Consider the following 25,836-nt stretch of genomic DNA (forward strand, 5'->3'; position numbering starts at 1 on the left):
ATGTCATCTTCCATAGTGATGACTGTCAGTCAATATAATGACAGGGGTAACCTGGAAATTACACAGAAATGATGAAATCAAAATGGAGAATGGTTGTGAGATTATTTCCTGACAACTTCTGTAAATAGTGAATAGATGTATATGTATAGTAGCATATGTTATTTATCCTTTATTTTATTTTTCCTATATTTTAGAATTGAGTATTTTAAGAAATTCCAAATCAGGCAAACCATATTTCAATATTCCCTCCACCCAGGAAGAAACACATACACTCAGCATGCAGCCAGACCCACATACCCAGATAAACAGCAGCAGCTGCCATTGGAGGAAGGTACATTATGTGCTGCATAAAACAAAATCTTGGGTTTGCATACTTGGCTTTTAAATTATTGGATGTGGAGACAATCAGCTGATAGTGATAACAGTTACCAGCACCTGACAACCCAGGGAGTTTCTGACTGAATGACCTTGAAAAAAAAAAAAAAAACTCCTCTCTTGGGTTTCAAACCAACATTATTCAAGCTCTTTAGTAATGTTCTATACAGTTGGGATTAACAACATGAAGGTAGTAGGACAGATTTATAAATATTGAATTTTCACTTGAGGCAGAGAGACATTCTTGCACACAAGGCTAACCCAGGAAACTTAAAGAATTTCACAGTGGGAGCACATCATTCAAAAATGGTTATTACATGAGCTGACGTGTCAACAAATGAGGACTTTTAATATGTTAATTGAACTTTGTGAATGGTAAAGTGTTGTTGTCATGTCATTGTTTACACTTCCATATTCTATACAATTGTCAGCTGCTCTGAACCACCAGGTCATGCAGAATTAAAGCCCTATTTTTCTGATTCAAGAGGCAGTCAAGCAGTCATAATTTCCAAATACAGCTTTCATCTTCAGAGATGATTGCTCCATGGTATTGTAGAATTTTGTTGCTTTAAGTGACAGTTTCTGGGATAACTAAAAAAAAAAAAAAACAACAACAAAAAAACCTTTGTTTACTTCTCTAAAGCTGTTGCAATCATTTTCAGAGACTATTAAATTAGATGTAGCACATGAACACTTAGCTCATACAAAAAAGGACTAATTGAAAATCAGGAGCCCTTCCTTATGCCCCCTCTTCAAAAATACCAGTTTGTTTATTCATAATAGAAGCCCACCTTCATTTAGCTTTCAGTTATTCCTCTTAGAGTGCCCTTATTAGAGCTCAGGTCATCCATCGTTCAGTTTTACCCTCCCCTCGTATCTGTTTGCTCTCTGAAATGTTAATGGCTCCTTCAGATGCTGGAAGTCGGAGGGAGGGCTGTCAGTCAAGGGGAAGGGCTTGAGAATGATGACCGAAGAAAATTCTGACTGACACCAGCAATGAGGGGCACCACCACTCCATGCCTGTTTGTAAGGGTGTTTGGGGGACAAATTACGCGGTTTATTGTACACTTACCGCAAGTTGCATGGTTAACCTTGAAACGTGGCATGCTACCCTTAGCATAATTTCCACTGAAGCATTACTGTAAATCAAGCAAGCGACCCACAAAATAAAAGACAGACCTCATTTCTTATTAGCTCCCCATTCAATCACACTGCAGATTTAGGTGGCCGGCTTCACCTAAATTCCATTCAAGCAAGGGCTTAATGTATTCATTTAGCTCAATAATGGATTTTCTCTGTGTGGGAGGAGGATGACGTGACCTCAGAACAAATTCAAACACACATAGTTTGCAGATAATTTAATGTCATGATCATCCGCATACTAAACATGTGACATAGTCCATATTCTTTCTATATTGTGTCATTCGTCTTGTTCCTCACACGCTTCTACAGTGCGTCTGTTTACAATCACAAAAGCATTCATTGTTCAATTGAAGAATTATGCACATTCCGTCAACAGCAATTCCTGGAAAACTGACGATTTTGTAACGCAACCACTTACAACGGTGACCTTTGTAGAAGGTTTTCATTATTCCATTATTCATAAGGCGTTGCATCTCCACCTTGCTTATGTGAGGCTAACAGTCGAGTCCCACTGATGTTGTGCGTTGATTGCATCTCTTGTCAGCTGGAGGCAAGCTGAAGAGTTGTACTCAACCACTTGACGTCCCTGATGAAGCCAGCCTGAGATGTTGTGGAGGCTTCAGCTCGGAACTGGGTTTTATTTGGACAGACACAGAAAATGAAATAATTTCGCTCTAATTGCTATTCTCAGAGCTTTTGCACTGCCATAAAACACATTTTTGTTGTTGGTGTTGTTGAGATACACAATATATAATATTTCTGATGCCCTTCTAAGTCTAAGCATTTCCTTTCCGTACAGCTCTTGTTGTGTTCCTGCACTAGCTAATTACATGGATGGTGACAGGGAGCTGTATGTAATTGCCTTCATTCAAAGCAGTATTAGATTCTGTCTCTTTTTAGCTATCTCTCTTACCACCAGACATTGAACTTTCCTTATGTTTCCACAATATCAAAACATTTCTGTCTCTCCACCTCTGGGCAGCTAGGATGCTACAGCATACAGGGATGTTCTAGGTGTATATATGTGACATGAGGAAGAAAGGGGTAAACGCAGAGACACACAGGGTAATAGACAAGATACCTTTTTTTGATTTAGTGTACTTTAGAATAAATTGCACCTTTGTCAGTTTGAAGTCGAGGAGGCCAGAACTGCTTAGAAATGTCACTGCTCAAGAAATGTCCTAAAAAGTCCAATCTTGTGCTGGCTTGTGCCCTATACCGCTGTGTGTGTATGTGTGTGTGTGCATAGGCAGACAAATGTTTAATTTCAAAGCACATGCAGCAGACTGAATGTATTGTTTATATTTAATTAGATTTACAGTATACACCATATGTTGGATATGGGAAAACATTATTTAAATTCTTGTCGTTTTGCGGTTTTCAGCCAAATTGAGGTTAGCTTTAAAAGGATGTCTTGTAATTAATTAAGTTTCCAAGCAAGGTGCCCCCAGTCTTATTCTGAAGTACTGTAACTGTTCAGCTGTCATCTGTTGGTCTGCGCTATCCAAATACTTCAGAGCAGCATAATGAATTCAACAAGAGCACAGCATAAGCCAGGATACAAATAAGATAAAGCTGCTTGGCTCATTTGGTCATCAGCTCTGTTTTAATCAACAAACAGCTTTATAAATTTGACTACTGAATAGGATTAACAGTACCAAATGCTTTAGTTGTCTTCCCAAACGTATAAAACCAGGTTGATTTTGTAGCAGCGGAGCATGGAGATTTTCCCTCTCTCTCTCTCTCTCTCTCTCTCTCTCTCTCTCTCTTTAATTGAATGACTACAAAATATTGTTTGTAATCGTTTCTTGTCAAAGATCACACTCCAGGAGCTACAGACCAGGGCCCAAATAGCAGGCAAGTTTTAACAAGTCATAGTTAAGTCTTAAGTCATAGTTACACATAAAGCAAGGACACACACACACTCAACAATTGGTCAAAAACCATCACTGGCCAACTCTCACCACACTGTGTTCTTCAGTTAGTCTGTAGTGACCAGTCATTGATGACCATCCATCCCAGTTCAACATGTAGAACTGGTTTCAGCCATCAGTGAAAGCATTTCACCTTTGTGCCACACCTTTGTGTGGGTTGTAACCACATGAGAGAATGGGAATGAGCAACCAGGAGAAAGGGAGCTAGAGCTTTTTAATTGCTGTTATGGCAGCAATTTCAAGAGATGAAAACAAGGACAAATTCATCAGCTAGCACTGTATCACAGACTAGCACTGTATCATACAACAGAGTACTAACGTTAAAAGCAACAAACTCAGTCTCTGGTGAGATTTTGAGCATCTAGCTTTGTGCTTTAGCTAGCTAAGATATTTGTCTCAAGTTAGTTATGTTTTTTAGCTAAACAATAAATGGACAGAGATAACGTTACTGTTCTTGATGGAGGAGGTAGATAGCAATTGGCTGTTTACTAGCTAGCTAGTAGAGAGGCTAGCTACAACTGCTGTCACTGCTTCCCTCCTGGGCTGGAAAGTTTGTTTTCTGCAAGCAAACTCAAAACGCATCTGTAAATAAGCTGTCAATGGTAACACTGTCTACTTAGCTAGCATTGTTTAGTGAATTCTTTTTCACACATTGGTTAACTAATTACATTATTTAGCTAAACAATAAATGGATGGAGAAAGTAACTAGCAGAGGAGAGGTTAGCTACAACTGCAGAAGCTGCTGCCCTCCTGTTCTTGAGTTTGTTTTTCACACACAGATTCAAAACATGTTTGTAAAGAAGCTGTCTGCTGTCTCAGCACTGAAAACGATCTTGTGAAGGAAAGCATCTGCAGCTAATTGAGAGATTATGGACAGAGCCAAGGCTCAACAGCAGACTCTACAAACACACCATAGCCTGAGCTGTGTGTTCCAGCACGTCTTTATCAAAGATTGTTGGCCCTGTGACTATACCAGAGTCTGTCACCCTGCCATCTGGTGTGTGTGTCCTTAGGTTAAGCCAAGAATCTAGCTTAAAATGTGATCCAAGGGAGACCCTCAAAGAGCAGCATGCCAACGAACCCCTCATGTTGGTGCAGGTCACCAGACAGACACCCATTATCAAATCCCTTTGTTCCTTTTCTTTACTGGAACAGAATGGCTTTCACCCTGTTGCATCTGTGCCACTTTTGGCATGTCCCCAGGTTTAAACTCCATGACACACCATATATATACATCCACCTGAAATGTGAAAAATACCAGCAAAGATCAACCACACCTTTAACTCTGTTCTTTCCATTAATATAACAAATGTATTGTCAGTAGTCATACAGCATGTTAAATACATGTGCAATTGATTTTTAATCAATATATGAATAAAATTTCTTTTATAAATGTTTATTTATGCTTGTGTGCATGCATCACTAAGCTAAATTTTGTACAAACAGTATGTAAGATAAGCTTTGCCAACTCACAGAATTAGCATAGTGAAATGAAAACTGAATTAATAGAAAGGATTTGATTAAAATAGAATAATCTTTGACAACTGAGCAATAATTGTACACTGTAACTGTAATCTTAAACAGTTTTCCTGTGTCACTCTCCTTACCTCAGCATGAATTCAGAAAATATAGAGTAAATATGGTCAATTTCTTGGGCATTTAAAATTTTGTGCATTTGTGAATGCAGAAGTTCGTAAGTTCAGAAGGTGGCTCTTTAGATATAAAAAAAAAAAAATCAATCAACAAACCATAACTTATTTTTTGGGAAAAAAAAACCTCTTTTGGCTTTCAAACATTCAGTATAACATCTGTCTTTGTGTTATTCTATACACTACTTTGATTGACACCACAGGGGTGGTGAACACAATCTATTACCAGTGAATGTTCCCTTAATGTAGATGCCCTTTCATATATACCAGGCAAGCAGACAGGAGATGATAACTGTCATGTCAAAGCAGACTGTGTTTATTGATCACTTGGGTAGTATGACATTCTGTTAGCCCAGACTGAAAAAGGCAAATTTGGATCCACTAAGCAAGTGACTAATGTCATAGATTTGAAACTGAAATGCTGTGCGGGTTTATAATGAATTATCATTCCAGTACAACATATGTTATGTACAGTATGTACTTTACCCTTGGTATTGCAACATGTAATGGTAATTCAATGTGAAGAAACATTTTATTTATACTAGGTAGGTTGCAAAAATATATTGTCATGCATCTACAAAGTGAGGGGTTTGACATGTAAACATACCTATGCTAACATTTAGGCTGCCGCATACGTTTTTATTTGTAGTTACATTAGTAATTCTAAAGTTTGTCTCCTAAGTGATGACATTTCTGATGTTTATATAAAGGTGCTGAGCAATGAATTTGGTTTGATTTGTCTTTAAAAATCAGAGTTTATTTGAGCACACATCCACAGTTTTTCAAAGTTTACAAAAACAGTACTTAGGACTATATTAGTGTAGATCATTTCAAAGTCTGATTGTAATCATATGTTTCAAAAAGGATTCAAGATGAGCCAAAATGTACAATGTTTATATTAGCATTTTTTTTCTATCCGAAGCTTATTATTTAATGGAAACTACTGTTTGAAGTCAAAAACCTCTTGCAGCACTGTTTTAGTCATGCCGCTTATAATTATGTCCTTATCCTTGTCATCATCAGATCTTGAAGTAAAATAATTATCTAAATGGAGCTGTTCTCTGAAAAAAAAAAATCATCCTCCATATTTGACTAAGTGTGTTGGGCATGGCTCATAATTGTCATGTATTTTTTTTTCCAGGAAACAAGCAACATTTTTCCTTTGTATGTTATCAGATTAAAGAAATGCACATACAGGTCCTTTATTAACCTGACTTGACTCATCTCACTTGAATGCCACTTAAATCTGCAGAAAGACTGAAAGAAAGTCTTGCCTTGTAATATTGGTTGGACTCACCTACCCTTGGAGGTATTTCAGTGACACACCATGCCCAAAACATTCAGCTTGAAGTGACCTTGTTGTCCTGATATGGCCCCCATGTGCATTATGGAAGGCTGAGCTAGTGAATAAAAAAAAAAAGATGTGTAAGGGGAGTGGTTCTGACATTAGCTATGTACGAAAATAGCGGTAGCTTGTGTTCTATGTATTATTAATCTTAGCATTATGCTTCATTACATATACAACAAGTTTTTGAAAGCATGCAAATAATTTCAACCCTCAAGAGGAACAGTATGTGGATACTGTGGGTTCTAATACTTTAATCGCAGTCACAGAGCTGAGTATTAATGTAATAGGTGTGCATGATATGGAAAAGCAAAAATGATTATCTGGACCAATAGTGAAACTAATATAAAAGAGGCAAAGTTTAAAATGTAAACATTCAGTGTGTGTGTGTGTGTGTGTCGGGGGGTTAAATAATAAATAGTAAAACTATTTCTGAAAGGTAAGACAGACAAACAATCCCAGGGCTATCTGTTTATTATCAGTAACAGCAGATGTATCAGTTAACCCTAACCCAAATAACCAGTAGTTCAGTGGATTGCTGATCATTTATTCTGAAAGCTAACTTAAACAAATAATGCTTAGTTTGCCAAAAAAAAAAAGAAAAATGGCTTCAGATGAGTGCTATGACTGGTGGAGTCTGGTGGCTAATATCCTTACAACTGAAATGAGCATGCTGTGCACTGGTTGCACTTTGTTATTATGTGGACACAAGCTGCTGTAATGATGTACTTTGTGTAAAGCAACCATCTTATGTATGCATTATTAAGCAAGTGATTATGAAGCTGACTTTAAGATACTATGAATTTTGCTGACAGACAGGCAAAAAATAACCCTTTTAATCAAAATGGACACATCCTTAAAGTGTGGACAAAATCAATTAAATGAATAGCATGCAGGCAGAAGTGCACCCCTGCGGTGACATCATATTCTTGCTGGGAGTGCACAGCATGAACCTCAAGTGCGGTGCTTAGTTGCAAGGGTGTTTACCACCATTTGTTACACCACCAATAAACACATTTCAACAAGCATCAACATCACTAAACACCCCCTACCACCCATATCCACGTTACAGGGTTTTGTTCATTAAGCTTGATTATCCCTATTAACCCTGATCTATGTTTTGATGTTTTCTGAGGTTTCGGACTCCCCTCAGTTTTAGGCTTGTTAAGGCTCACAGTTTTCTCTTGTTGAAAAAAAAAACATACAAATACTGTATGTGTTAACTTGAAAGCCCCTACAAAATCAAATGTTTAAGCTCAGCTATCTCTACAGGGGCTAGTAGCTTTGATTGCCTGGAATGTATACATACAAAAACCATGTCAGAGGGATATTCCATTGCTTTGTAAAGTGAAAAAGTTGCCACGCAAGAGAGTGTTCATAAATTTCGAACATCATTTCATGTACATAGCATTAAAAATGACAAGCCCTCTGTGCATAGTAAAAACAACAGAAAGTTTCTACATGGTAAAATGACTGAGCCATTGGGGGGAGAGTGAGGTAAGCTTAGATGGCCGCAGATTGCAGCTTTCAAGCTCTATGAGCTAATGCGAAATAGATGTCTTGCTTTGATTGAAATTTGAGAAGAAAAGTTATTGTTTATGAATGATTTGCAGCTCCGCATATTCAAGAAGTCTTAAACCTTTCAGCTTTGAGGACTGGTACGATCAACTGGAGAATTATGGAGGGCCGGGAATAGGGGGAAATATACCGTATATACTTTAGTTTCCAGTTTTAGATTTAAGAATTGGAGATGTGATCTACATATTCGACCAGTGCTATGACATTAGTGGTTTCCTGAGTCCTTTTCGAGATGTGCTCGTGATCTCACTGCGATGTTGTTATCTTGGTTGCAGTCATTGCCAAAAAAATCCCCAAGATCCTCATGACCAGGGTGCTGAGATCAGAATATTCAGTTAGGATTTTAAACCAGACGGAGAGCAGCGATAAGGCTGAGCTGAAGAGGGTCAAAAACGATCCTGTGTACACATTCACCGCAGGTGTAAATCTTTGGTTTGAATGCTTTGATTTCTATCAGGTAGTTTCAAAACAGTCTTTCGTCCTCACAGTGTCAGCCTTTGCGATATGGTGAACAGTCAAACAAATATGTTTGTCAAGCAAGCTCTTTCCATTGAAACAGCCAATGGATTTTTGTTTCTCACTGGAATCTCTGATGTTTCTTTCTGAATCCCAATCTTCTGGACTACCCTATTGGTAGGCACTGAACTGCTCTATGCATTAGCGGATATTTGTATTCGGTGTCCATGTTTGTGATAAGATATTCATATGAATGTGCTTTTAGTGATGCAATTCACTATTCACTCAAGACATTGCGTGAGATAAATCCTGGTTTCCCAAGATGTTTGAAATGGAGGTAATTTGAATGAGTACACTCTCACCTAGGTGATCAACATATGGTATGTGACTGACTGGTTCATACAATTGTTGCTAGTCATGACGTAGCCAGCTTGGTATGTTGGAATGGTGAAAAGTGGAACAAAGAATAGAACATAAGAGCTACACCAAGGGTTAGCCTGTGGACATTCTGCTTTATTCATTGCAGCATTGATCTTGACTAGTTTTAAACATTTAGCTCCATCTGCATCCTCAGTGATGTTGAGAAATACTGATGGTAAAGCACCACAATCATCAGAGGATGACAGATTTTCACAACCTGATTTTGCAAGGTCACATGACACTGTACAAGTCCAACATGCATAATAATGTTCAATTACATTACACCCTGAGGCAGCAGAAAGGAAATCGAACTGGAGGGGCATTACCTGGCTCATCGTTGGCTCCATCCTCTGGCAAAAGGTTGCTATGACATGCATAGGCTACCTGGTCAGCACACCTGATGTTAATGATCCATTATAATATTATAATATATAATATAAATGATAACTATTTAACCACAGCTGTAGAACATTATGGTGTGAAATACCAGTTCTGGAAAAGCAGAGAGGAGGAAAGAAAAAAGTCCTTTTGGCAAGGAGGGAAGTTTCTAGGTTGCTATGTGAGTAGCAAATTTATGTTTGACCCCAGACTGCAGGAGAAACCACCTGGCTTTGACCTTTTGTTTTGATTTTGACTTTTTTGGAATTTTTGGAACTGGCAAGTAACTTAAGTATCTTGTGGTAGAGAGCAACCAGGCTGCAGTTAGACTCCAAAGTAGAGTTTATTTTATTTATTTATTTATTGAATTGTATTGTTCAGTCATTCCTCCTTCCTGTTTTCTTCATTATAATAAGTCATAGTTTCGCAGAATATTTTGTTGTTTTATTGCACACCTCACAGCAGTCAACCTGTTAATCCCCCAGTTCTGCAAAATTTCTGTAATACTGTATTAGAAAATAATATAATGTGATATTTTGTTGGGGGATTATACATATTTATCTTTATAACGTCAGATGATGCATCTTGAATGGCAAGGTACGCTAGTCAAACTTTTTTAACAGCAGCACTGATATGGGGTACATTTACCTCGTACCTCAAGTGCATTCATACATAAATCAATACTCACAGTAATTATGATTCCTCCATAGAAACATATTCAAGAAATAATAATAGGCTGCCTGAAACACTGTCATGACAGACCGTGGATTAGCCCTCAGCTCAGATCATGAAGTTAACTGTACTGTTTAACCAATCATGCACTTAACAGACTGTGTAGTGAGGGCACAAAGTTCACTGGTCTTTTTGTTTACTTTTAGCTGCTTCTCAGTATTCAGAGATGAGAGAATAGGTGTCAGACAATTCAAAAACTATTCTCTGGGAAAGTATTTGAATAACCCTACAGAATGGCTAAGTAGGTTAAGGTGGATTGACTCTCTTTCATCTTTCCAGAAAAAAAAAGGGAAGGGAAGAAAAAGCTTCTTATGAGAATCTGGGATGTGAATGGGATGTAAATGATGTCCTGCTACAGAAAAACAAAAGCCCCACCTCCCCTCCTCTGCCTCACCTTCACGGTGCAAAAACAGCAGTTTTCAGGTGGGTTTCTGGACAGTTTATTCTCAGTGTACTGATCAATAACAATTGTCCAGTCACAGGATCCTCTTTTCTTTTCTACTTAAGTGCCGAAATATGCTGCTCACAGAAAAATTCTAAATACTTGGAGAAGGGTACCCGGTGTATCTAAAGGTCTCAAAATGCCACAGTTATCTGCAGCATTCACTTGCCATCATGCTAAAACGCTGCACTCCCATTGAAGGGAAGAACGCGGGGGTACCAAACATTTCAAAAACTTCCTTGTGTAAGTGTGATCGGTCTGGAGAGGACCCACTGGATCACAGTGGTATTTGACACATTCAGGTCTTCTGGGTTTTAACACCGTAGACATGCTCCAATTTTTTTCCCCAAGCCGAGGAGAATGTTGTGCATGGCAGCCAACACATTTAACCCACAATCTCATTTAAAGCGCAGGGGGGGGAAAAGCGGATTAGTTTGCATGAGGCAGCAGCTGACACCCACGGGATGTGAGTTTTTGGCCCCCTCTTCCAGTTCGCCATTGCACCTCATCTTTACAGCAGGGTGCTAACCACTGACGGTGCTTGTCATTGTTTACCTTACCGTGCCTCTCCGGGGGGAAGCTAATGCTCAAACGCAGCACGGATTCCAAATGCGGCTTAGACGGTGCTGGTGATTTATGAACCAGTACAAAGAAATGCAGAGGGGACTTCCAAATCCACTTTATCTTTCTGCCCAGCATTTACAGCACGATGGATATTTGCTCGATTGAGGCAGTGATCTCAACCACAGATATTTGCTGTGCGGTTTACCTGGAGGACAAACGTGAACGTGTCAGAAGACACCTAACAGATCCCTGATTTTTTTCTTTTTCCCCCCATGTAGTCTTCCCATTTATCCCGTTAAAAGTATATTGATTTGATGCCTCTTTCATAATCCTCGTTTATATTTTTCAAACCTTTTCGTTTATGTAGCTCCAGGGTTATGGGTTGCGGGTTACAAATGAAACTGTGATTTCTGTGCTGTTTGAGCACATGCTATGGACTTTTGATTGAGAAACAAGAGGGCTTTGATGGGCCCCTGTAGCCAGAGTGAACAGTGGACATCCTGCAGGTGATCTATTCCATTAAGCCTCTCAATGCTTCACAAAACTCCAGTGAGCAGTTGCCATTGGTACCTACAGGGGATTGACAGAATAATGGAAACAACAAATGAAAATGGACTTTGCAATGAATAAATTGCAATGAAAAAGGACTCATTTCACATCAGTGTTATTACTAACTACCAATATTTTTCTGTGATCATGAACCTTTTTAAATTATTTCTAAAGCAACATAAGAGATCTAACAGATTTTGAAGGAGGTCAGATAATTGGTGCCTGAATTACAGGTGTGTAAGGCAAAATGATGATTTAATGTGTCAAGGGGAAACTGCTGAAAATAATGACAGTGTACACGAAACAAGGAAAAACTGCATCGGGAAAAAGGAACACTAGTCGCATGTCACAGCTCACTGAGACAGAGAGACAGCCACTAAACAGGATAGTTCCTAAAAACCACAAAAACAATGGTCTCAAAAAGTTGCCACAGAACTGATTCTACACCTCTTGAATGGTCAAACACACCACTACAAACAGTTCAAAATATGCATTATAGGATTCCAAGGAGGGCTGAAGCTTTTCTAAAGGAAAAGGGTGGCCCAGCTCCCAATTAGTTAGTAAATATCCATGTATTGTTTGCTGTTTATGTTATTGTTGTCTACTCCCTATATTTGTACATAATATATGAATGATATGAGGGTACAGTTTTAAGAATTTATTTGCAGTTTAAGACTGTACTTAAGAGTCTGGGAATGATGAAAATTCTTATTCAAGACACGTATTCTACCTCCTTCTCTCCTCTTGGGTCTCTCCTTAGCTCTAATGATTCAGCCATTAATGTAAACAGGTGCACCGTGATGACCCACACGTAGAAAATAATGTTTAGACACATCTCATGTGGACTAACAATGCAGCCCAAGGCAACTCAAAGAGAGAAATCAATCATCATAATGCCATTTAGCAGAGTCTGCAGCGGTTGGACAAGTGTATTACAACTTTTGCAAGTACTGCATTCACTCTACTGAAAGAATGTTTTTTTTGATACTAAGTTTTATAAAAGTTCACTGTCCAATCCATGTAAACAGATACTGAGTTTTACAAAAGTTCACTGTTCTATCCATGTAAACAGATACAATCTGTGATTAATGAGCTTGTTAACCACAGACTCCAGAAAGGGCAGATCTATAAAGGGATATTTAGTTCTTTGTAAGACCCCACACAAGCACTGCTGTTTTTTACACTTTGCAAAATGCCCTTATGATCATAGTCCCCGTTCCTGGCTGCATGATAGCAGCTGTCTAATACTGATGTTGGCATGTATGAGACATTATCAGTATCTCAACACTGAACCCCCACAAACATTTTCCCAGTTTATTGCTATCTGTTGTAAGACTAACAGCATTACACCACACCTGCTATACACTTGCTATACAAGGTAAGGTAGAACAGATGGCTAAACAAATCTTACAACAGTTTTTAGAGAACACATCACCAAATAAATATACCATGGACCCGTAGGTACCACAGCACAGTTGTTATGAAAATTGGTGCTCAATCCATGTGTCTAAGATCAAGGCTGGTTTAGTTTCCCTGATGATGTGTTCCAGATATTGGGGGACCTTGCATGTATCTATGGAGGTATCCATTTCAAAAGTGATCTGTACACTAAAAACTAATTATTGTATCCTGTTCAGCTTTTTTGTGCCCCTTATTTTCAAGTGCTGTAATGTTGTTTTGATTGCTAATGTGGAATAATTATGAACATCACACTGAATCACTGGCCCAAAGCACCTCACGGAGACATCACGTGTAAACCCTTCAGGACTGGAATTGCAAACGTGGCTAGAAGTTTGTATATCTCCATATTTTTTCATGGATTTTTAAATTGCTCCACAAACCATACAGCTGTTGTTTAGGCCAGAGGCCCTGTTCCTCGCAAGATTTGTTTTCATATTTATTCCTCTGAGAACATGGTTATATTTATTTGTGAAATTGATCGGAAGGGTAATTCTATCATCTTCAGATTGGTCCCCCACTATTGTTGCCCTCTGGCAAAATATGCTAGCAATGAGGATACTGTATATGACAAGTTATGAGGAAGTGCAGGGGGACCCAGCAATGAGGTACTAGTTACTACTTTCATGTGTCATTGAGAAAACTGCCTGACTGAAATTGTTTTCCTCCAGGCATGTGTGCGGTACAGTCATCTAATATGTGTTCTGCTAAAATCTCAGTTGGTTACGGTTACAAAATTGCCAGATAAAAGGGTGAACATTTCAGAAACAGTCACATTTCTACACTAGTGCACCCCCCCCAGACACACACACACGCGCACACACACACACACGTACACACATGCTTGCGTTTTTTCTTCTCTGGTGGACTGAGTTGTGGAACATTAATTTTCACTGGCCATGTCAGGCCTTCTGCTTTTTTAGTTGCTGCTGTTTTATGGCCATTTCATTTCTTCCTCTCTGCATAGCCATCTCGTTCAGAAACTCAGAGTAACCCATGCATTGCAGCCAGTCCTTCCACACGACCTGTTTTACTTCACTACAAATCAGAGGAAAAAATGGTTGCAAAACCTCTTCTCCTAACATAAATAAACAATTAACTTAAAAAAAATATATGGTTGGTTTATTTCTGTGACCCAAATTGTCTCATTTCTTCCTATTTTTCATTCATTCATCCATTTTCATTTCATATAATTTTCCTATTCTCTTGGAGAAGGGCGCCACATGTGGACCAAGGTGGTGTGGTCCCCCAACAGATAATGGCAGGGCGGTTGACGTCTGTGGCCACTGAAAGCAGATGCTGTGTTAATTACCAGAGTCGTCCCTCTGGTGCGTCACAAAGTACATGTTCTCTAAATCTGAGCATAACTCCAGGTCAGTGAGTGCTCCTCTTACCAGCTGTGATTTCTGACACTGATTTGCTCTTCTGTTGCTAATTGAGATGTTTAAGAAATATGTTTGTTGTTGTTTTTTTTTTTTTTTCTCCTGAGAAAAGGGAGCTGATCTGATTTTTTCTTCCTATTCAGCTACATGGATGTTTACATGCCATTTAGCTTTTGTGTTGAGAGACAGTGAATATGTTGTCCTCTGTCAATGCCAGATTGAATGTTAAGCGCTCAGGTTTCTTTGCATCAATAGACACGTCTTCTTTTCAGATGAGAGGAGAATCTCTGGTTGTCCGGTGGTGGGGGATACCCTTGGTTTGTTAGCTCCAAGATATGTTGCAACAGCAGTTCTTCCAAGCAGCCTTATGACACTTTAATTAACCACCACAACTGGGTATGAAGCAGGCAAATAAATAGCTACTGCCGTTACTTGTAAGAAAATGGGTATTCAATGCTTGATGGCATTTTGAAGCAATGTACTATGCCCTTTCCCAGCACAGATAATAGGCTGCATGAGAACAAAACAAGTCTTTGAATGATTAGTTCCACAGGGGTACTTTAAATACATAACTGCATCCAGACAGAAGAAAATAGAATCAGTAGAGATCATGTGTCTGGGCTGCACACAATGCAATCTCCCCTGCTGTATTCCCCTCAAGTTTCACAGATATGTGGCTTGTATAGCCATCAGAAGGGAATGAACCAAAGCGTATCAAATTCTTCAAGGGGAAATATTCACTTTTTATTTGTTCATCGACATCTGTGCTCGCTGTAAAGACAAACTAATAGCGAGCAATATGGCTGAATGCAGATGGAAGTACCAGCTGTTCACAGCCCTTCTCCATATAACCCAGTGGCACTGTGATTATTTTGATCATTGATTGAAGGATCTTACTTAACTTGTTCATTTGTGGTTCTGTTTCAGTTTCATCCTTTTTAGTACAAGATTAAAATGATATTGGGTCAATCCAATGCCTAAATAAACTGCAACTTCCATAATACAAACAAACTGGCAAAATTAATATTGCAGTCCTGCCCCAGTACTTCCAAAGGAAAACTAAACAAAAAAAACAAATGAATAAGTAATTATAATAAAAAAACATGAGGATTCTCTGTCACATGTAATGGCATCCATGTGTAACTACTCACAAAGCTCCACTGTTTTTTCTTGGCATAAAGGGGGTTTGTCAGAAACCATTCCTTTGATTTTAAAAATGCAAACTGTCTTTTCAATTCCACTCAGCACTGTACGCGTCACCATGACAGACCTCCAAGGTGACCTGAGGTACCAATTTTCACAGTGGGCCATTGATAAAGACCCTGTCTTTCTGGAAAAGAGGAGAAAAAAAACTCTGTTTGTTTAAATAATAGACTGAGAGCTGTCTTGTCAATTCACATTGTCAAGCTGTCAGCAGAAAACCCACCCCTTACTGACAGCACCTGACATTACGCCGACTGAGATCAATCCAGTCTGCTGCGAGGGACAAAGAAATACAACCTTTGTAATTACTGTCATTAACTGCACAGCTTATCGTTGAGAGATGGCTTCAGCCTCTTGCCCTTAGCCACCGGGATACAGTGAATAATGAATAGAGTTAGGACTGTATCATAACTGGTTTCTGTATTATACAGCTGGGATTTATGGCGCCTCTTTCCATTTTCAAAATGGCTTGCAGTTAAATATCATTAGAGGCACTCTGCATCATTGGAGAGAGGCTTTCAATGTAATGGACGCTATCTGTGCAAGCTATCCATTCTGTGCAACTGGCTCGCTGTGTTGCCTGTATGTTCATCTAGTTATGGCAATACAAGGGCAGAAGGCATGTGGAGGGGGGGGGCTTAAAAGCTTGCATCATGCATTTCCCTGGTGATAATGCTCAGCAAAGGCTATGACTTTGGTTCACCTTGGGTGGCGTTGTGGAAATGGGTGCACTTTCTTTCAAGGATGGGATTCTTAGCCTTAATAATCATGCATCAAGCTACGTACTGGCCCTTCAGCCAATGCCAAGAGCAGCTACTGGCGCTGGTGAACTGGGTTACATCCCAGGCACAAGTCAATGGGAATGGGCAGTCCCAGCAGCAGACGACTGGCCAAATTTGCCCCTTAAAGGTTGGCATCTTAACAGTCGAGCAGGCCTGTTTAAATTATCCAGAACTAACAACCTTGGAAAAGAAGCTGATTTTTACCAGTCACTAATTGGCTAAATGAACTGATTAAGACCTCAGCTGTTACAAAGCAAATGATGCAGTACTCAACTATGGACCACCTTTAATCTGCACCACCAGTCTGTGTTTATCGAAATAGAGAGACACCAAAGGTTTATAATCACTTCTAATAAAAGTAACTAAATGCTTTGGGGCATTTACACCATTTACAACTTATATTATAAGCATTTTATGTGTGCTGTATTTAATAATTCTTTCCCTTTAAATGACTTCTGAACAAGTACCTTTAAGTATAAATTTTCCTAGTGTTGGGTATATCAGTCAATCGGAACGCATTTCTTCAATTTCACTGTCAATAATATGTGGACAGAGAATGCTTTCAAAAGGAAATTGAAAAAAAAAAAAAAAACGAAACTCAATGCCTATTTGGGAAAAATGAAGGAAATTTCAGTACAAGATTTATTTTGAAACTGAAATTTGTAGGTTCCCTCTGTAATGAAACATTTGAAATTTCGTTTCCACGCAATCTTCACAATTTAAAGGGGGGGGGCATGATTAATGAATTCCAATCTGAAATTCAGTGTGACATTCGATGAACCACATAAGTTACCCAGATTGAATGCTACCATGATAAAGATGTGTAAATTCATGTTGACATTGTACTTGCATTGCAGTTAGACTATACCTAATGCTACAAATTCTGTGTTAAAATGTGCAATGCAATGTGTACAGTGTGATTAGTAATAGATTACCCTTTGCTTTAGTCAGATGTAAGCTATAAGAGTCAACTTGGGTTTCTACTAGGTGAATTTAAAAATGACATGGTGTATTTCAATCAACAAGTTCAAAATGTGTAATACATGCATGGTGTATCAATACAAAGAATGTATTACCATCAGAGAAATATAGTAATTGAAATATTATCAAAATTAAAATGCTTTGCTAACTTGATAATAGGACAGACAAGTTTATTTTTGAAAATATATGCTCAACTTCTGTTCACTGGGCACTACAACAAATGGCTATGTTACTATTAATATTTGCGGTAGACTAAAAGATCATTAAGGCCATTTTTGGCTGTTCTAGGAACTTTTGCAGTCTCTCTAAAATTCAAAGACCAAGCATTTTTGATTCATACAGAGGCTGAATTATTAATGATGCATAATGCATTATAAACTGCAAATGCTATTAACTGAGTTCTGAGCAGTCAAAACATTTTTATGTTTAACATATGTTGCAATAAAAATTAATGAGCAATACACCAAATACGTTTAAATACTCAGTTTAGGGCTCAGCCATATATAAGTCCCTATGCTGTACAGTAGCTATCCTTCAATAATCATACCTAGGAGTACATTTGAGAATTCAAACCCTGGTGTAAAGCACAGTATTTTATCCATGGTCAGGAAAAGTACATCAATCAGAATTTAACATTTACATTTATTTATAATGTTGAGCTACATTTTGGCTTCATTTGTTTTCCTTTGGATTTTTTTGGTTTGTAGAGGGAATGAAAGGAGCCACAAACCCAGGTCTTTAACTATGCAGTCTTGAGTGGGTGTATCAGAAGAGGAAAACTTTTTTGGGTGCCTCTTTTGAAGCTGTCTCAGTCATTTCCCATCAATGATGAAAGTTTAAAATTGTCCATTATCATTGTACCCTGTCAATTGTGCAGTTTTGAGATGTACGAAACGTTTTCATAAATGTCTGGTGATTCATAAATCTCTACCTCTGTCAAAACCCTACAAATGAACACACTGGGGATATAGTGTGGAAGATTGCTGAGACTGGTTTTACATGTAGCTAGCTAACAGGTAACCCATTAATCTGTTGCTGATCATGACATACATCATGGATGTCTTCCATTCACAGGCTGGATGTTCCGAATATCATAGCCATACCACAAGGCTACATACACATTCCACTTTCTGCATATCCACTCACTGAAGTGTTAAATTTTGTGGGTGCTTCCAATTTAATGTGTCCAGTATAAGGTAAAGACTTTTCAGTGTAATAATGTTGTTTATAATGTTTAATAACAAATCTGAGGCAATATACACGCCATTAAGCCCCATGTCATATTTATGAATGGCTGCTACACACTATGGGAATAGAACAGGACTTTGGTTGTGTTTCTGGTACTAAATATGAACTTTGTGGAAAACATCTTTTTTATCTACAGGAGAGGCCATGCTGGTGCCAAGGAGTCCAGAGTCACAGATTCCAGTTCTCAAAACTTTTTAACTCGTTTTGTTTGTATCCATGCTTTGCCAGAGAGATTGCCGCTTTGTTCTAGCACAGACAGTCAAAGGAAGCACCACGCGGTTTCTGATCCACAGCGCACAGGGCTATTTCAATTGATTCAATTTGAAAGCCTATAGGCTTGTTCTCTGGTTTCAAAAACCCACCAGAAATGCCCTGCTCATTGTTAGGTACAATATCTCAGCTCTGGCCCTGAGGCTTGTTCACTGGCCATTGTGGGTCAGAGAATTCTACAAAGAAATCAGTCTTGCATTCAGAAAATAAGAAGTTTACTCTTAATCGGCTTTAAAAAAATAAATGGTTCTTGAGCATGAATGGGTACAGAAAGGGAAGAAAGCGGAAATGAGTGATTGTAACTATAAATCAAAGAGAAACCTTGAGAGGACCTGGTGACACTGGTGTTGCACATGGTACTGTATTGACCCAAATATAAGGCAGGTCTGATTTAGACTTGTCTGTAGAAATAGCGCAACTTATATTTTGAAAAAGATTAATTTGGGGAAAACTTTATATTTGAGCCAATATAGTTTCCTCCTTTTTATGTTATTTATATTTATAATTATTGTTATATGGAGTGTAGTCTTCACACTTTCATTAAGCCAACATGTGCATCACAGCTTCAGAACCCTCCTCATGAGCAACTGTGTGCTTTAGTAATTTAATATACACTCAGTTATCATATTAAATGAATGAAAATAGACTGATGACCCTTTTTCTGGCTTAATGATGCTAAGTCTACGTTGCCATGAAGTTGAGCTGAGAACATCATAATACAAATACGTGTGGTTACTCATCAAGGCTTTACCCAACAAATGCATATTCCTGCCTAGACTTATTCGTACTGAGAATAACACATTTTTGAATGGTTCCACGATTCCATGGTCATGTTTCATCAAAAGGGTGCTGCCTTAATGAAAATGTGCTTTTGATAAGTAGGCCAGAGGGCTCCGATATCTCTTAATTAATGTCAGTCATGCAGCTGTGGAAATGGCAGTTATGTATATACTATATACCAAGCTCTCCTCATCATCTCTCATAATTGGCTCAAAGGGGGAAGGGTGGGTATGCCGGGAGTCTATATGCTGACCATTTCCAAAGAATGCGAGATTCTTGGCACTTAATGAAGATCTGGTTTGAGTGCCAGACTTGTGAGTTCCATACACCACTGTGTACATACACCCGATCTGAGTCCTACCTCAAGGTCCATTATCCAAGGGGAAAACAATATTGTTCGTAAGGGCATTTTAATGAGTATATGGCTTATTACCCAAAAGGTCTTGTCCAAAGCTTTATGCATTGCTGCATTCAGTACTGGCAGTGACTCTTTATATCCTGACTAATTAATGAAAGGGCTTTTTTTTTTCCTTTTTAATTGGCCTTCTTGAAATAATACTAGCGACAAACATTCTTAAAGGTACACTTTCACTAATTAGGGTGGAACCGCTGTGCTATTTGCTGAGTTGCTGCGGTGTAACTGTGTGCTGAAATTAATGTACCATAGATCTATGCATGGAAACAGTTAAGAGGGGGTCTTCTCAGCATATCTTAATCATGCTGTACCTGCTGCCACGCCTAAATGATGTACACAGCTGCTCTCTCTGCATCTCTGTTAATTTGACCTATCGTACACCACCTTATGAGTTCATTTCTCACCAGAAATGCATAATGGAACTCCAGGTACATTTAGGCAGCAGTTTAATAGAGCGAACGTTGAAAGGTGGACAAATGTACTACATACCAGCATAGTGAGTAAAATGATAGGCCTGGCAGTTTTGAAATGTAATATCCGGTTGATAAATCATCTTCAGTTTCAACTGCTCAATGATTACTAAGGTGAAAGACAGAAATGAGATTGTATCGTCCTAGCATGCTGCTAATTTTGAATGTGGTAATAATGTTTTGTCTCGGAGATACATAAATACCTTTTTCTTTATGTTTTGAACAAATGATTTATGAAAAAGGGAAAACAGGTTATTTCACATCGAATGAGTCTTTCAATAGATCAAGCAACTCAAATATGTTTCTATATATCACCCTTAAAAATAGTCCTCATGCAGACTATTGATGGAGCAGTAAACATTAAAAAATAACAGAGGTAGAAGTAATAGAAATGGCTTAGTAGTATTGAATATGAAAATGAATGAAAATCATATTTTATATGATAGCAATAATGTTTTATTTGGCATAATATTTTTATGGCACACTAAGAATACTACATTAGGACCATTTAATTTAAAATGAAATACAATACATAGATGTTACAAATGATTAGACAATATCATCAAATGGACAGGGAAAGACAACAACAAATTCAAAATAAAATCAAAGCCGCAGTAAAATAATGACAGTTCTACAATATGACATTGATGGGATTGGGTGGTATAATATTGTTCTGGCATTATTTTATATTGTTTTTAGGTTATCTAAATTGATATTCAATATTTATTTCAAGGAGGAATTTTTAATAGAACAAGCAACAGTTGTGTTCTTTGTGAAATAAACATTTGACTATTTTCTATTTTTTTTTTTTCATCTGTCCAGCACCTTGCCACTCACTGTCAGAGGGAATCCAATCAACAGGCAGCAGTCTCACGTAAGATGTGAAGTTTCATTAATGTCCGTAACTATCACCTGGCAATGTAAAGCCTGTTGGATAATCACCACTCCTATATGAAGGTGAATGTGACGTTATGGAACAGGGCTTTGCATGCATTCCTTTGCAGTGACAAACCTGTGACATAAAGCACACTGAATAAAAGAAACACTTTGTGACAGTAAAGGCAGCCTCCTTTTTTTTACCCCTTAATGATTCAGTAAATGTCAGGTGGAGAGCAGAGATTTCCAAAAGGAAACACTGTCAACAGCACCAAGTCCTCTGCAAAAAGGCAATAATGCTGTTTACTAAAGCCATCAGAGCAGAGAGGGAGGATGGGGAGGGGGGTAACCAATATCATATCCAATCAGCAGTGTCAGAACGGGATAATGATCTACGGCCGTTATGAAACATTTATGGAGAGCAGTGGGCAGGAATCCGAGGGCTGGATCGTTTGCCGCAGTGCCAATACTGTATCTGAGGCAGACCCTCTCCCCCCCAGTTGTACGCAGGCATTTCATCAGGAACCAGGAGAGATAGGCGGCTCCACAAGGATCGCGCTACTCCGAAGCTGACATTTTCTAAATGGCACATGTTTGTTAGCGCACATAAGGAAAGGGCCTGCATTAATTCCCTTGGCGCCTACCCCGTCCTCCGTTCTGCAAACAGAGCGCCCTGTCCAAGAGAGAGATGCAATTATCCTCCGAATGTTGCATTCCTAAAATAAGTTATGACTAAGACTCCCACCGCCACTGAGCATTATGTAAAGTAACATGACAGGATCTCAACATTTATTTCAGTTCCTACCATCCTTTGCATTTTTTGTTTTGTTTTTGTTTTGTTTTCGGTGCCCCCCCGTAACAGACCCTCCATCACACTTGGGACAACAAACGGCGAATGACATTCAGGAAGGGAAACATGACAACACCAGATGTGGAACTGTGGGCGAATGTACAAAGAATTTATTCATAATGCAAAAGGCAATTGTAAGAAAGTACTAGGACAAAATGAGATAATGAAACAGGACTAATTTTATAGAGGAATGACATGTTGATTCCATTACTCAAAGACTTGCAGTATAAATAGAACAATCAATAGATGAAAAAATTATACGTACATACTGTATGTTTCTGTCAATTTTCTATTTAAACTGCATGTTCCATTTGTGCGCTAACAAACATGTTATGTTTATAAAATGTAAATGAAGCAGAGCTTCTTCAGTATAGCATTTGCAGAGAGAGAATGGTGCAGTTACCAGCAAAGCTTCACACAAAATAATTGTGTAAATGACTGTGAGAGCAAGTAGTGGCTGATATGAAGTACCTTTTCTGACACCTTCATCAATGTCCTAATCCTCTCTATCTACTTTCTGCTGACCGGTGTGGGGGTCTAACGCCCAAATGAAGAGAGGAATGGCCAAATAGCTGTCTGTTATGATTTGCAGGAGGTAGTGGTGTGTGTGTGTGTGTGTGTGTGTGTGTGTGTGTGTGCGTGTGTGTGCGTGTGCGTGTGTGTGTGAGAGAGAGAGAGAGAAAATAAGAATAAGAATGGGAAGGGAGCAGTGGTATGGCCATTTTGGACAGACAGGATGTAGCTCTTTATCCATCCCAAAGTTTGATACCCGGTAAGCCTCTACTGTACCTATAAAGGTAATTGGAAGCTGGGTCTCTAATGCTTTATATTTGCATATAACAGTTTTTGTGTGCAGTGTTATTTTATGTTCCCTTGACTCCAGCCTGAAGGGGTGACTGACTGAACAGGCAGTGGGAGAAGGGATCTGGGTGATGCTTAGCTCTTGGTCAGCAAGTGGAAGCCGCCTAGAGGAAACTTACAGAAAAGATGCTGATTACAGCTTTTTTTATCATCACTGAAAAGTTGCGAGGTTGTTGACCCACCACACAACATTGCTGAGACATATTGTGAGAGTTCTTGTCATGCAGACAGATCTCTGTTGCCCCATGGTTCTTCCCAGAGACCCAACTTTTCCTTTAACCACGCACATACTAAATATTCAAAGTAAGAGTATCGAAGCTTTGCTGGACTTTTCTATTTAACAACATTGACTGACCTTTTTGCTAATGGAATACAGAACTGGATGTTAGTGGTATCTTGCTTGCATCTCTTGACTTTATGAGCGCACTATATTTATGTCTGCATGATATCATAAAGTTCTCAACCTGGCAGGTAATTTAGGGGGAATTGTTAATTTTTCCATATTAAAAAGCAAATGATCCTTGTTTAAGTTAATTAAAATACCTTGTGACATATAAATGTTTTAAAGTTAATGGCTTGGAAAAAGGCTACACAGAATGATTTTGTGGAGGAATAGTCTTTTATTATTATACAGATTCATTAATAAATCCTAAATAGTTTTCTAATCATCTTTCTGAAGAGCCTTTTATTGTAATAGGCCAATTCTTGCAACCCTCTCTCAGTTCCTCTTTCTGAGCTTATGGGTCCTATTTACATCCCACAAAAATGCAGCACTGGTGGTATTGCAGTTGTTTTTTTTCTGTCTCCACTCAGCAAATATTATAACAGTGCCAAGACTGCAGCTCTCAGCCCAGTAATGATGGCTTTTTGCCCAGTCTAGGAAGGGATGGGAGGTGGTAGTTCTATGTAGAACGTGGTTGGAAGCAGCAACACATTGCGTTTCAGTTACCACGCAGACAGCATTTCACTGCTTAAAATTGCTCCATCTGAAGGGGCTATTCAACAGAGCACAGCTGTGCCAGTAATCGCTAATCATTTGATGGTTGGCATTGGTTGAAAAAGTGAAATCACTGATGTCTCATACATGGCAGGATGGTGGCGTTTTATACAAATGGTAACTGCCATTAATTCTCAAATGTGAAACCGTCAGTACTTTAAAACTGAGCCCTATCCCTTGTAGTCTGAGGTCACTGGCTTAATAACTTTTGGTTTCACATAGCAAATGGTCTACAGCAATGTACATATGCAAAATCAGTGTGCCTTCTGCTGACACTTTGCTAAAAAGATACATTGTGTGTGTGTGGGGGGGGGGGGGGGGGGGGTTAGTGATAGTATTTTTTGGGGAAAAAAGTCTCTATTGTGTGAGCGGGCATGTGGAAAAAAAATTGTTAGCGGCATGTCAGAGTCATATTGGTATCAATACTGTAAGTTGCAAAACAATTTCTGCAAATGTTTATTGGAGAGTGTATGACTTGTAACTATGCGTAATCTGCCATTGTTACATGCTAGCGCAGGAACGGAGAGCTGATTCTGTGTTTATAACGTTCAAGCCGCTGTTCAGTAACTCTGGAGCCTCAGCAGAGCAGGAGAGCTGCATTACCATAGCGAGGGCCAGCCCTACTGTCAGGCCTGGCAGCTGCTGCGCGTTGCCTTATTAGTGCACCTACATCAAGGCAGATACCGCCATTCTTGACAGACAGAGCTGCTTTCCATTACTGTACATTTTTTATGAGTTATAGCATGACTTGAACATGAAAAAGCGGGAAATACAGAGCACCCCACCACCACCACCACCCTGCCATCTGTAGGGAGTTAGGTTTGCTGCGTTTGTTTAAATGTATTAAGGTCTATTGAATGTTACCAGTAGTAATTCAGACAGTTGTGAATTTCTGATACAAATGCATGGGACACAATGTTATGGTGAGAGGTGGTAAATCTGGAGATAAGCATGGGAGGTAAAAGTGTGATTTGATTATGATGACCCCACCGACAGGCCCCTTGGAGTAGAGAAGATTACACTACTACAGCTTCTCATCTCCCCCCTAAGCACCGTTTACAATATTCTACCTTTAATTCACTAAGTATGTGTCTGTTTTGTAATATGTTCTGATTTCTAAAATGATTTAACTTAATTCTGATTGTGTTATAATAATTACCGACCAGTAAATAATACTGCAAATAAAGTGGTCTGACTAAATAAACCAAATAGAATCTACAAATACTTCCAGACAAAGAATCCGCATTCAGTGTGCAGGAACTGCGTCTGTAGGCAACAACATATACAAGAGTAAAGAAGCTCTTCTTTGAAGATGTGGGGCGAGTGGGTTAACAGGTGAGGAGGTTAACACCAGTGAGGAGAGACGGAGGTGAGAGGAGAACATGCATAGGTTTCTGTAGACCTTTCATTGAACATTTACTCCCTGCACTCTTGTATAAATGGAAAACTTAAAAGCCATTCCCCCCAACATGCGCACACACACACTGGGAGCAATCTGAAGTTCCTCTTTACTGTGTTACTTCTTATCGCCAAGCACCGGCCCTGGGTCAGCCAGCACATCTAATTGTGGGTAAATATTGCATGAAGGCCAGTGGGAGTGCATCCACCTTCAGTGCTGGGGGTGTAGTCAGTATAGAAAATAAATAAGAAAGGAACAACAGGGTGTCTTTCAGACCTAAGGGGATGAGTGAGGGCTTG

Source organism: Megalops cyprinoides, chromosome 16 (genome assembly GCF_013368585.1).
Source record: "Megalops cyprinoides isolate fMegCyp1 chromosome 16, fMegCyp1.pri, whole genome shotgun sequence".
Classification (NCBI taxonomy): Eukaryota; Metazoa; Chordata; class Actinopteri; order Elopiformes; family Megalopidae; genus Megalops; species Megalops cyprinoides.